Below are 13279 nucleotides of genomic sequence, written 5' to 3'. Positions count from 1 at the left end.
TTTACATGCAGAAGTTGAAAAAGAATGGAATAGGCAGTTTACTTCTCACATCCATCTGTTTCAGCATACGAGTTATGCCAACATTGAGGCGATAAACGGCTATGAAAAAACGGCTATGAGGACTTGGATAAAGCCGAGGGCCTTTCAGGTAGAAGGTAGAGCTATGCCACACCACAGACCTCTCTCTCTGTGCTACCAAGCAGGCCGCCTCCATCATGGCCATGGTGGTAATGGAGAGACATCTGTGGGTGAACCTGGCAGATATCAGGAGGAAAGAAAGAGGCTTCCTTTTCAATGCTCCGGTCTCGCCTTCAGAACTTTTCGGTACCTCCGTTGAGACAGTGGTCGAGAAGTTCAGGGAGGCAAGGGCACGCTTAGCTGCCTTTAAATCCTTCATTCTACGAAGGTCCAGGTCCGAGCCCAAACAAAATAGGGGTCCTGGGCTGTCTCGATCCGAGGATCGAAGACGGGCGCAAAAGGCTAGAAGGCACTTAGACACTAAGAACATACAATAACATATGGCACATATACCTATAATGTATTTTTTGATGTAGTGTATTAATGTGCTACATAAAATATATTAAAATAAAAAAATGTTTTGCAAAATATCTTACTTTTGAAAAGCTGATTGAAGCACATGCTCATATGGAAATATTTTAAACATACTGCAGCGGGCCTTCACATTGTTATAAAGTACATATATAATACAGTGAACCCTACAAAACCTGAATCATTTTACTATGTTCTTACACAAAGTACAAATAAAATTGACTTTAAGAGTATAATTAAAATGAGTAAATTAGTAAAAACTTAAAGTTTTTAAACTTTAAGTTAAAGTATGCTTAAAGTATGCTTGTGTTAAGAATATGACTTAAAATCTCAACTATGCACTAGGGGTGACCCCAAATAGTCGACGATTGGATGCTTCGATTCGAGGAGCCTGATTCAACTACCAATCTTACAGTTGAATATTCGCTGGCTGTTATGATTATGCCATTCTGACTATATGGGGGAGCTCAAATGTCTGATTTCACATAGAACTTGCGGTTTTCTCCCAGTAAGTTAATATGCAGCCTATTATGATAAATCCGTGAATAAGATGCATTTGGTTTTGAGTCAAGCGCTTCATTGTAGTACTACGCAGGGCCAGAGCCAGGGGGTGGCCAGGGGTGGCCATGGCCACCATGGAAATAATAACGGCCACCCCACTGGCCACCCCGATCGTAATTGTGATCTATTATAAATAATAATAATAGTTTCTTAGATTTTGATCAGAATGACCTCGATCGATCATGGCAAAACGATTACGTTTGGACTGCGAAACTATCGTGACAGTTGAATCACTTACAGGCAAATGCGCTATTGCGAGAGTTTCCGTAGCGCGCGTTTCTTTCCAGCATTTGTAAAAAGTTGAGGACTGAGAGAGACGAGGAGTGAAGCTTCGCTTTTGTGCCTGGTTCAACTCGTGTTTGAGCACACAAACACATATTTTCAGGTGAGTTATTAAAGTAAGATAAATCATTATTTTAGTTCTGTTCAACTATTTGTGTCTGAAGTTTTATCATTGTCCTGTGTAACAAACAGGTAATGTAGGGAGCAGTTAACTTAGCTAGCTTCATATTAGCTGACTTGGATGCTCAAACTATGTTTATTTTATCTCTGAATATATAAATGAATGTTTTAATCATGAAACATTTAATGTGATTCAACATACCAATATAATTACTAGCATCTAAGTCGATTTTATATACAGTAACGTTACTTTTCTATGTAAACACGCTAACGTTAGATGGATGTGAATAACCGTTGCGCTCTCATCATATTTGCGTCGTCACGTGCATGACGCAGAGTTCTAGATATAGATAAAGTCAAGATAAAATTAGGTACCTACAACAAAAACATATAATCTTTGCTCAATAATAATCCTAAATTTTTTGATGTTTTTCAAACATTTCAATGTTGATATGTTTTGCACTTGAAATAAAATTCACTTCAGTAAATAATTTATTGTCCTTTTTTAAACTTTTCTTATCATTGGGAGATATGTATTCTGTTTTCAAAGTGAATTTCCTAAGTTTTATTTTATTAAATAACTTGAGGGTGAAGTAAGATTATGACAGGATTTTGGTAAACTTTAATAAAAAAAAATCCATTGTAGGCTAGCTATTGTACATTATACATCATTGTGATTTGGGCACATACAGTCTTAAGGTTGGATAAGTGCAGTGTTTGTTTGCAAAATTATGTTTTTTGTACCACCCCAAAGTAACAACTGGCCCCTGCCTGGCCACCCCTATGAAGAATTCCTGGCTCCGCCACTGGTACTATGGTGAAATCTCTTCAGCGCACAGCCACCGGCGGCGCACAGCCCCCACCCTCTTCCTGATTAAAAGATATATATATATATATATATATATATATATATATATATATATATATATATATATATATATATATATCCAGGATAAAAATTCAAAAATGTTTCTCTTCAAACTACGCAGAACAATAATAAATAATAATTATTTCGACATTTATTCGTACACTGAACCGATTCGAGAACCGAGGAGCTGATGATACTGTGCATGCGTGATTCATTGTGAAGCAGACTGACACACAGTGAGTCTGAACTGAACTGATTCTTTTGGTGATTGATTCTGAACTGATTCTGTGCAAATGTTATGAGCGCGGGTAAACCGAAGGCTTGAATGAAGGGCAGTCATCGCCAATGACATTACATCGAGCGCAAAAGAACCGGTTAACCGTTATTTTTTTTCAACTGGTTTATTTGATCGAACTGTCTGAAAGAACCGGTTCACCTGAGCACCTACTCCTTTGCCCCTTAAGTGCCCTTTTGTCAAAGCAACATTTCCTCGAATTTTTTTTGTACTAACATTCCCTTTTGTGAATGCCTGCCCACGTCCAATCATAATATTAGTACAATTTATTAATAATAATTTAGTCGTAAATAAAATGACCAACATGATGACCTTTCACCTGATGACGACGACCTCCGACCGGGACGATTCCTCACGCTGCATGTGCATTTTTAATTGCTAGAGGTTATTTTCAACACCGTGGCAGCTGGCAAGTGGTGTTTCATTCTCAGCGAAGTGATTTTGATGTTTATTTACTTATTATTATTTTACAAGAACGATGTGATGTGAGAACATGCAGATATATTGTTTATATTGCTGTGTGTAGCCTGTAGTGTAGAAGTAACACTAGCGTGCTGTTTGAGGGAGAAAAGTTTCATAGGCATCGAGGGGTCTGGTCTTTTTTATGTTATTTGACTAAACTTTTATTATATTACAGTACTTATTTATTTTTTAACACGTAGATTGCCTTAAAAATAATTATCACAACACTGGTAAGGCTTATTCAGATTTTCTCATTCTCTGAATTATCATTTTAAAAATAAAAACATAATAATTCAGAAATTAATTAAAATATAATTATATTTTAAATGTGACGAAAAAATTTTTTTTCTACAGTAGCAACAGTGTTTACAACAGCAAGACCACTTTAGCCTGTAAACTCAATAATATCTCTCTTGAAATAAATGTAAAAATATCAAATTCAATAAAAAAATGCATAATATACCTGATCTTACATCAAAGTGCAGTGTGATTCATTTGATTCAGTGTGTGAAATTTGTTTACATTGCAAAGGTGTTCAATTTTAGAGAACTACAACAGTAATAATAATAATTAAAGCTGCAAGCAGCGATGAACGGGCCCTCGCACCCGGGCTCACCACCAGCGTGTTGATTTAGTAAAAAGATGAACGGTGAGAAATATGCATTTCATGTCATAAACATAATTGCAATATGGCAAAGTCATTAATATGTGCCAAACTTCATATTTCCAGCAGGTGGCGCTATCATTATAATGGAATATTGGCCTTCAGATGTGTTCAGGCCAGGACTCTTATCAATCATGTGAAGTTTTGGGAAGATTGAACATTTTATGCCTGAGTTACAACAACTTCTCTTGCTGTGGCGAGACATCAAATTTTGTCACAGCGCCATGGACACGCCCTTAAACAAAAATTCAAGATCTCCACAATTTAACATTGCAAAGACCTTTAGATTAGACTGACCATAATAAAATGTTGATGTCATTAAATTTCTAGGAGTAGTTTGTTACAACGTAAAACATGTCACTTCCTGTTGCCAGCAGGTGGCGCTATGGCTATAACTGAATATTGGCATTTAGATCTGTTCAGGTCAAAAGTCTTATCCAACATGTGACGTTTGGGGCAGATTGGACATTGTATGTCTAAGTTACAACAACTTCCTTTTTCATGGCGAAACAGCGAAATTTGTCAGGCCGCCATGGACATGCACTTTAACGAAACCTCAAGATCTTCGCAATTTAACATCGCAAAGGCCTTTAGATTTAACTGGCCAAGTTTGATGTTGATCTGAATAAGTCTCTAGGAGGAGTTTGTTAAAGTACAACCCCTGAAAATGGCAAAAACAACGCCAATTTAGCAGAGAAAATTCTAAATAACCGACTTCCTGTTGGGATTCGGATTTCGTACCAAGAGACTTTTTTGTAGATATTGGTGTGGTACTGTACCGATTTTTGTACATGTACGTGAAACATAGCTCGAGGTGCACTCCGTTGAAAGTGTATATGCACTCAGTTGAAAGAGTATAGGTGGCGCTATCGAGCCATTTTGTCACACCCGATGGAATTTTGGCCTACAGATGTGTTCAGGCCAGGACTCTTATCACACATGTGAAGTTTGGGGAAGATCAGACATTTTATGCCTGAGTTATAACATCTTTTATTCCCATGGCGAGACATCGAACTTCATCACGGCGCCATGGACACGCCTTTGAACGAAAACTCAAGATCTTCACAACTTAACATCGCACAGGCCTTTAGATTAGACTGACCACAAAAAAGACATTGATGTCATAAAATTTCTAGGAGTAGTTAGTCGCAGTGTAAAATATTTCACTTCCTGTTGCCAATAGGTGGCGCTATGACTATAACTGAATATTGGCATGTAGATCTGTTCAGGTCAAGAGTCTTATCCAACATGTGAAGTTTGGGGCAGATTGGACATTGTATGTCTGAGTTACAGCAACTTCCTTTTTCATGGCGAAACATCGAAATTTGTCAGGCCGCCATGGACACGCCCTTAACGAAACCTCAAGTCCTTCGCAATTTAACATCGCAAATGGCTTTAGATTACACTGACCAAGTTTGGTGTTCATCCGAATAAATCTCTAGGAGGAGTTCGTTAAAGTACAACCCCTGAAAATGCCATAAACAACGCCAATTTTGCAGGGAAATTTCAAAATAACCGACTTCCTGTTGGGATTAGGATTTCGTACCAAGAGACTTTTTTGTAGGTACTGGTGTGTTACATGTGTGTACCGATTTTTGTACATGTACTTGAAACGGAGCTCGAGGCGCGCTATGTTGAATGTGTATAGGTGGCGCTATGGAGCCATTTTGCCACACCTGATGGAATATTGGCCTACAGATGTGTTCAGGCCAGGACTCTTATCACACATGTGAAGTTTGGGGAAGATCGGACATTTTATGCCTGAGTTATAACATATTTTATTCCCTTGGCGAGACATCGAACTTCGTCATGGCGCCATGGACACGCCTTTTAACGAAAACTCAAGATCTTCACAATTTAACATCGCACAGGCCTTTAGATTAGACTGACCACAAAAAAGACATTGATGTCATAAAATTTCTAGGAGTAGTTAGTCGCAGTGTAAAATATGTCACTTCCTGTTGCCTATAGGTGGCGCTATGACTATAACTGAATATGGGCATGGCAATCTGTTCAGGTCAAGAGTCTTATTAAACATGTGAAGTTTTGGACACATTGGACATTGTATGTCTGAGTTATAGCAACTTCATTTTTCATGGCGAATCATCGAAATTCGCCAGGCCGCCACGGACACGCCCTTTAGCGAAAACTCAAAATCTTCGCAATTTAACATCGCAAAGGCCTTTAGATTAGGCATACCAACTTTGGTGTTGATCTGAATTAATCTCTAGGAGGAGTTCGTTAAAATACTACGCATGGAAATGACAAAAATGACACAAAATTTGCTCATAAAATTAAAAATAACCGACTTCCTGTTGGGTTTCGGATTTTGCTCCAAGAGACTTTTTTGTAGGTATTGGAGAGATACATGTGTATACCAATTTTCATACATGTACGTGAAACGTAGCTCGAGGCGCACACCGTTGAACGTGTATAGGTGGCGCTGTCGAGCCATTTTGCCACACCCACTTCTGAAACCCATATCAGACGTAAATTTTCGCCAGCTCTGAGGTGTGTGCAAAGTTTCATGACTTTTCGAGCATGTTTAGGCTCTCAAAAATGCGATTCATCTTAGAGAATAATAATAATAATAATAATAATAATAATAATAATAATAATAATAATAATAAATGGAGCAATTCCAAGAGGGTCCTCACACCATCGGTGCTCGGGCCCTAATAATAATAAACGGAGCAATTCCAAGAGGGTCCTCACACCATCGGTGCTCGAGCCCTAATAATAATAATAATAATAATAATAAACTGAGCAATTCCAAGAGGGTCCTCACACCATCGGTGCTCGGGCCCTAATTAAAGCTGCAAGCAGCGATGAATGGGCCCTCGCACCCGGGCTCACCGGCAGCGAGTGGCTTTAGTAAATAGGTGAACGGTGAGAAATATGCATTTAAACTCATAAATATAAGTGGAATATATCAAAGTTTATTCCATATATGTGCCAATCTTTCTGTTGCCAGCAGGTGGCGCTATCATTATAATGGAATATTGGGCTTCAGATGTGTTCAGGGCTGCACTCTTATCGAACATGTGAAGTTTGTGGAAGATCAAACATTTTATGCCTGAGTTACAACAACTTCTCTTGCTGTGGCGAGACATCAAATTTTGTCATTTTTGCCATGGACACGCTCTTTAACAAAAACTCAAGATTGCCACAATTTAACATTACACAGGCCTTTAGATTAGACTGACCACAAAAATACATTAATGTCAAAATATCTCTAGGAGTAGTTTGTCTCAGCGTAAAATATGTCACTTCCTGTTGCCAGCAGGTGGCACTATGACTATAATTGAATATGGGCATGTAGATCTTTTAAGGGCAGAAGTCTTATCTAACATGCGAAGTTTGGGGCAGATTGGACATTGTATGTCTGAGTTACAGCAACTTCCTTTTTCATGGCGAAACATCAAAATTTGTCAGGCCGCCATGGACCCTCCCTTTAACGAAACCTCAAGTCCTTCGCAATTTAACATCACAAACGGCTTTAGATTAGACTGACCAAGTTTGGTGTTCATCTGAATAAATCTCTAGGAGGAGTTCGTTAAAGTACAACCCCTGAAAATGGCAAAAACAACACCAATTTTGCAGGGAAAATTCAAAATAACCGACTTCCTGTTGGGATTAGGATTTCGTACCAAGATACTTTTTTGTAGGTATTGGTGTGTTACATGTGTGTACCAATTCTTGTACATGTACATGAAACATAGCTCGAGGCGCACTTCATTGAAAGTGTATATGCACTCAGTTGAAAGTGTATAGGTGGCGCTATCGAGCCATTTTGCCACACCCAATGGAATATTGGCCTTCAGATCTGTTCAGGCCAGGATCCTTATCACACATGTGAAGTTTGGGCAAGATCGGACATTTTATGCCTGAGTTATAACATCTTTTATTCCCATGGCGACACATCGAACTTCGTCACGGCGCCATGGACACGCCTTTTAACGAAAACTCAAGATCTTCACAACTAAACATCACACAGGTCTTTAGATTAGACTGACCACAAAAATAACATCGATGTCATAAAATTTCTAGGAGTAGTTTGTCGCAGTGTAAAATATTTCACTTCCTGTTGCCAATAGGTGGCGCCATGACTATAACTGAATATTGGCATGTAGATCTGTTCAGGTCAAGAGTCTTATCCAACATGTGAAGTTTGGGGCAGATTGGACATTGTATGTCTGAGTTACAGCAACTTCCTTTTTCATGGCGAAACATCGAAATTTGTCAGGCCGCCATGGACACGCCCTTTAACGAAACCTCAAGTCCTTCGCAATTTAACATCGCAAAGGGCTTTAGATTACACTGACCAAGTTTGGTGTTCATCTGAATAAATCTCTAGGAGGAGTTCGTTAAAGTACAACCCCTGAAAATGGCAAAAACAACACCAATTTTGCAGGGAAAATTAAAAATAATCGACTTCCTGTTGGGATTAGGATTTCGTACCAAGAGACTTTTTTGTAGGTATTGGTGTGTTACATGTGTGTACCAATTTTTGTACCTGTACGTGAAACATAGATTGAGGCGCACTCCGTTGAAAGTGTATAGGTGGCGCTATCGAGCCATTTTGCCACACCCGATGGAATATTGGCCTTCAGATCTGTTCAGGCCAGGACTTTTATCAAACATGTGAAGTTTGGGGAAGATCGGACATTTTATGCCTGAGTTATAACATCTTTTATTCCCATGGCGGGACTTTGAATTTTGTCACGGCGCCATGGACACGCCCCTTAACGAAAACTCAAGATCTTCACAACTTAACATCGCACAGGCCTTTAGATTAGACTGACCACAAAAAAGACATTGATGTCATAAAATTTCTAGGAGTAGTTAGTCTCAGTGTAAAATATGTCACTTCCTGATGCCAATAGGTGGCGCTATGACTATAACTGAATATGGGCATGTCAATCTGTTCAGGTTCGGAGTCTCATCAACCATGTGAAGTTTGGGGCAGATTGGACATTGTATGTCTGAGTTATAGCAACTTCATTTTTCATGGCGAATCATCGAAATTCGCCAGGCCGCCACGGACACGCCCTTTAACGAAAACTCAAAATCTTCGCAATTTAACATCGCAAAGGCCTTTAGATTAGGCATACCAACTTTGGTGTTGATCTGAATTAATCTCTAGGAGGAGTTCGTTAAAATACAACGCATGGAAATGACAAAAATGACACAAAATTTGCTCATAAAATTAAAAATAACCGACTTCCTGTTGGGTTTCGGATTTTGCTCCAAGAGACTTTTTTGTAGGTATTGGAGAGATACATGTGTATACCAATTTTCATACATGTACGTGAAACGTAGCTCGAGGCGCACACCGTTGAACGTGTATAGGTGGCGCTGTCGAGCCATTTTGCCACACCCACTTCTGAAACCCATATCAGATGTAAATTTTCGCCAGTTCTGAGGTGTGTGCAAAGTTTCATGACTTTTCGAGCATGTTTAGGCTCTCAAAAATGCGATTCATCTTAGAGAAGAAGAATAATAATAATAATAATAATAATAATAATAATAATAATAAACGGAGCAATTCCAAGAGGGTCCTCACACCATCGGTGCTCGGGCCCTAATAATAATAATAAACAAAGCAGATACAAGAGGGTCCTCGCACCTCGGTGCTCGGGCCCTAATAATAATAATAATAAACAAAGCAGATACAAGAGGGTCCTCGCACCTCGGTGCTCAGGCCCTAATAAACAAAGCAGATACAAGAGGGTCCTCGCACCTCGGTGCTCGGGCCCTAATAATCAATATATTCCAGTGTATCAGTTTGTTTAATGTTTTGTATCAATATTTAAGGTGGATTTATTGATTAGGTGCAAGAGTAGTAGTGATGGTGTGTCAGCCACTTTAAAAAAGTTAACTGCTTAAGTCATTTGTGGGTTAATGCTTACTGGAGATGCGAACCGTTTCAAACGATTCAGTTTGATTTGGTGAACTGGTTCAAGAAGATCCGGTTACATCGAATGATTCATCACAAACTGCTTTGTTTTGAAATCTCACACAACAGACACAGAAGAGAAGACAATGATAAATAAAGTCATAGTTTTTGCTATTTTTGGACCAAAATGTATTTTCGATGCTTCAAAAAATTCGAACTGACCCTCTGATGTCACATGGACTGCTTTGAAGATGTTTTTCTTACCTTTCTGGACATGGACAGTATACAGTACACACAGTTTCAATGGAGGGACAGAAAGCTCTCGGACTAAATCTAAAATAGGGCTGAAACGATTCCTCGAGTAACTCGATTACAAAAAATGATCGAGGCAAATTCCTCTGCCTCGAAGCCTCTTTTAATTGATTTTAAATCTCACGTCAGGTTCTTTCGCAATGATTTTTTTAATGTGACAACGCATTTACATCACCCACAAAGCGTAAGGAGAGACAAGCGCTGCATCCGAAATTGCATAGTGCAAGGATTCAGAAGTGTTTTAATTTGAGGGCGCGGGTAAACGTAAAGAGAACATTGTGGCGTGTGTCCATTGCAAGATAGAGCTGGCATTCCACAACTAGGGCCCTATGGTTTCCGCGATGCAGAAAACGCGGACGGAATCGCGGAATCCAGTCATAAAAACAGAATTTACAGTTTAACGCATTGCACGTACATCAAATCACGATATGGACTAATATCTGTAAATATTAAGCCGGAACAGTCTATTTAAATATGAATCCTGCATGTTCTGCGTGGCGTGAGTGTGGCGTTTCTGCTGTGTGTCAGTTGCGTGGCGGCTGCGTCGTGTTTTCTGTGTCTTTACACACCAGAATCGTGCCTGACACTGGCGCGCTGCTGCTGCTGTAGGTGACATAGAGGGTCTTGTCTTCATGACGACAATATCTATAGTTCATGTTAAGCATAAATATAAAGCCTACTGATAAAGGACACTGTCATTAAAAATAGACTATGTTTGACAGGTGCAATATTTGAAAATCGATATTTATTTATTTTTTAAATTACATTTATATCTGAATTTAAGTCAACCTATTGACTTTCAAACATCAAAATGTCATTAATTAATATGTATTTGTGTACAAAATGACATATAAACATATTTTCCTATTTTATTTTGCCTGGAAACGCTTCAAACACGCTTGCGTGTCGCGTGAAAAATAGGTTTCGGTTCAATTTCTAGCATGCATGCGTATTCCGCGTGGCTCACGCAGGCAGTCTGTAAGCTCTAACCTGTTAACATGGGAACCGAATTAAAAACGGACATGCCACGCAGCTGAGACGCTTACGCCACGCAGCTGAGTTGCTTACGCCATGCATCCAGTGTGTCGCCGGCCTTAGGGACTGCCTGCATGAGACGCGCGGAAAATGCGTGCATGCTAGAAATAGAACCGACGCCTATTTTTCACGCGACACGCAAGCATGCTGGAACATTTTTTTTAAAGGTTCAATCGCACAACATTTCTTCCATGTTTTATTTTTAATAGTAAATACCCTTTGTTTACCAAAAGGTTAAGTTTGCTTAATTTTCAATAATTAAAAGATAAATTAAATTAATGTTTTATGTGTTTAATGTGCATCTCAGAAAATGCTTTATTTAAAACCCCAACTGAATGGCACTTAAATGCACTTAATTCATCTATCAACTTTATTGTCATTGTTAACAGTACAAGTACAGACAGAGAAACAATGGGTAATAATTAAATGTTTATTTTTGATGTATGCATTGCATTCTATGCATTTAAAAAATAAAAATATATTTTTTCTAATAAAGGAAACTTAGTTGTTCATTTTAAGAGACCCATGAGTCTTATTTTCTCTTGCATAAATAATATTGCACTTTAATTAAGCAAAAACACATTTTATCCGATTACTCGATTAATCGATGGAATCTTTGGTAGAATACTCGATTACTAAAATATTCGATAGCTACAGCCCTAATCTAAAATATCTTAAACTGTGTTCCGAAGATGAACAGAGGTCTCACAGGATTGGAACGACATGAGGGTGAGTCATTAATGACATAATTTAAATTTTTGGGTGAACCAACCCTTTAAAGTTTGAGCATATTGTTTGCAAACTGCAATTGATTAATTAATTAAAAACAAAGTAGTTGATATGCTGTGTTGTTTTTGTTGTTTAGTAGCAGTAATATGCAGTTATTAGCCGTGTCCACTGTATTTTTTGTTGGTTTTCATGAGAACCCCCTTGAAATGACCAGGACCCACATTGCCCCCCCAATCAAAATTGTCTGGAGCCGCCACTGCGCACAGCGCAAGCAGGACAAACAACAAAGCAGAAAATTAATAACTGTGACTGGACTGTCACACCCATACCATTATAATGAGAACACCATTATAATAAAACGCTGTGAATTTTTTAGATTTTAGCTGCCATTTTTCTGCACATTGTTTCATGAAGAACGCATCCACAAAAGGAGTTCACATTCAGAGCCATGCAGACATGTTCATTTGCATGGGGGCTCTTTTTGCAGATAGTCCTAATATTAACGTTATGTTGTATAAATAACGAAGCATATTCTACATGAAATTATGAAATGAAATTATGAGTTTAATCCCATTGATTAAAAACTTGCTATCAAATGCGTCACTCTACTGGTCATCTTCAGTGCGTGCAGCACAAAACAGAAATGCAGAACATTAATAACTACTGTCATATACAGTAGTTTTTAAAAATTGTGAATTGTTAGGGTTTTGCTGACGTTTAGTGTTAACTATCTTTTAATCAAAACATGAAAACATTTTTTACCCCGTTTGTATCTACAAGGCATTTGTTAACATCAGTAATTATGGCTGTTGACTGTCTGATTTGACTCAATGTCTTTTGCCCCGCCTACAAACATATGATACAACTATCAGTCAAATATCAGCAAGATTCGAAAATTCCGATTCGACTATGAAAATCCTTAGTCGGGGACACCCCTACCATGCACAGAGGTGTTCTGCCATATTTTTGTTCGACTCATAAACTGAGCTGAGCAGCTGATTTCACCGGACGAGGAACCAAGTCATTCCTTCCAAGTCACAAAGGAGTCTCAAGTCAAATCCCAAGTCCTCAAAGAGTTAAAGTTAATGAAATAATTAAATTATAATTAATTAAATGACGATTGTGCATTAGTGATGAACACCTGCTGTTAACAATCAACATCACTGAAGAAAAGAGAAACAGATTTGAAGCATTAATGAATACCGGTGAGGAATCCCCAAATGTGATTAAACATTGATCGGATCAGCCAGTAGTTAAAATCACTACTTACAAGCGCTCAAGGACGAGCAGACAGTGGCATTCAGCTCAGAGCGCAGCCGAGCCCAGGTCTCTGATAGTGGGTGACTCTATTATCAGAAACATCAGTAGCAGGACTGCAACGACATGCTGCCTTCCTCAAGCAACGGCCTCTGATGTGAACAAGGAACTTCAGTACACTGATAACTCCATGCAGCCAAAACAAGCACTGCGAACGGACACTATCCCGGCTGAGCCCTGCCCACA

At 38.7% G+C, this 13279-nt stretch overlaps 1 protein-coding gene and 1 pseudogene across 1 annotated transcript in view; one reads left to right on the top strand and one right to left on the bottom strand.

Moving 5' to 3' along the window:
* The window catches only part of LOC132125468 (uncharacterized), a 1183551-nt gene that overhangs the window by 420254 nt on the left and 750018 nt on the right, over positions 1-13279 (top strand). The window lies entirely within an intron of this gene.
* The window catches only part of LOC132125471 (immunoglobulin kappa variable 3-15-like), a 444765-nt pseudogene that overhangs the window by 215790 nt on the left and 215696 nt on the right, over positions 1-13279 (bottom strand).

This window comes from Carassius carassius, chromosome 43 (assembly GCF_963082965.1).
Source record: "Carassius carassius chromosome 43, fCarCar2.1, whole genome shotgun sequence".
Taxonomy (NCBI): Eukaryota; Metazoa; Chordata; class Actinopteri; order Cypriniformes; family Cyprinidae; genus Carassius; species Carassius carassius.
The sequence above is the reverse complement of the archived record's forward strand: the minus strand, read 5'-3'. Positions and strand labels throughout refer to the sequence as shown.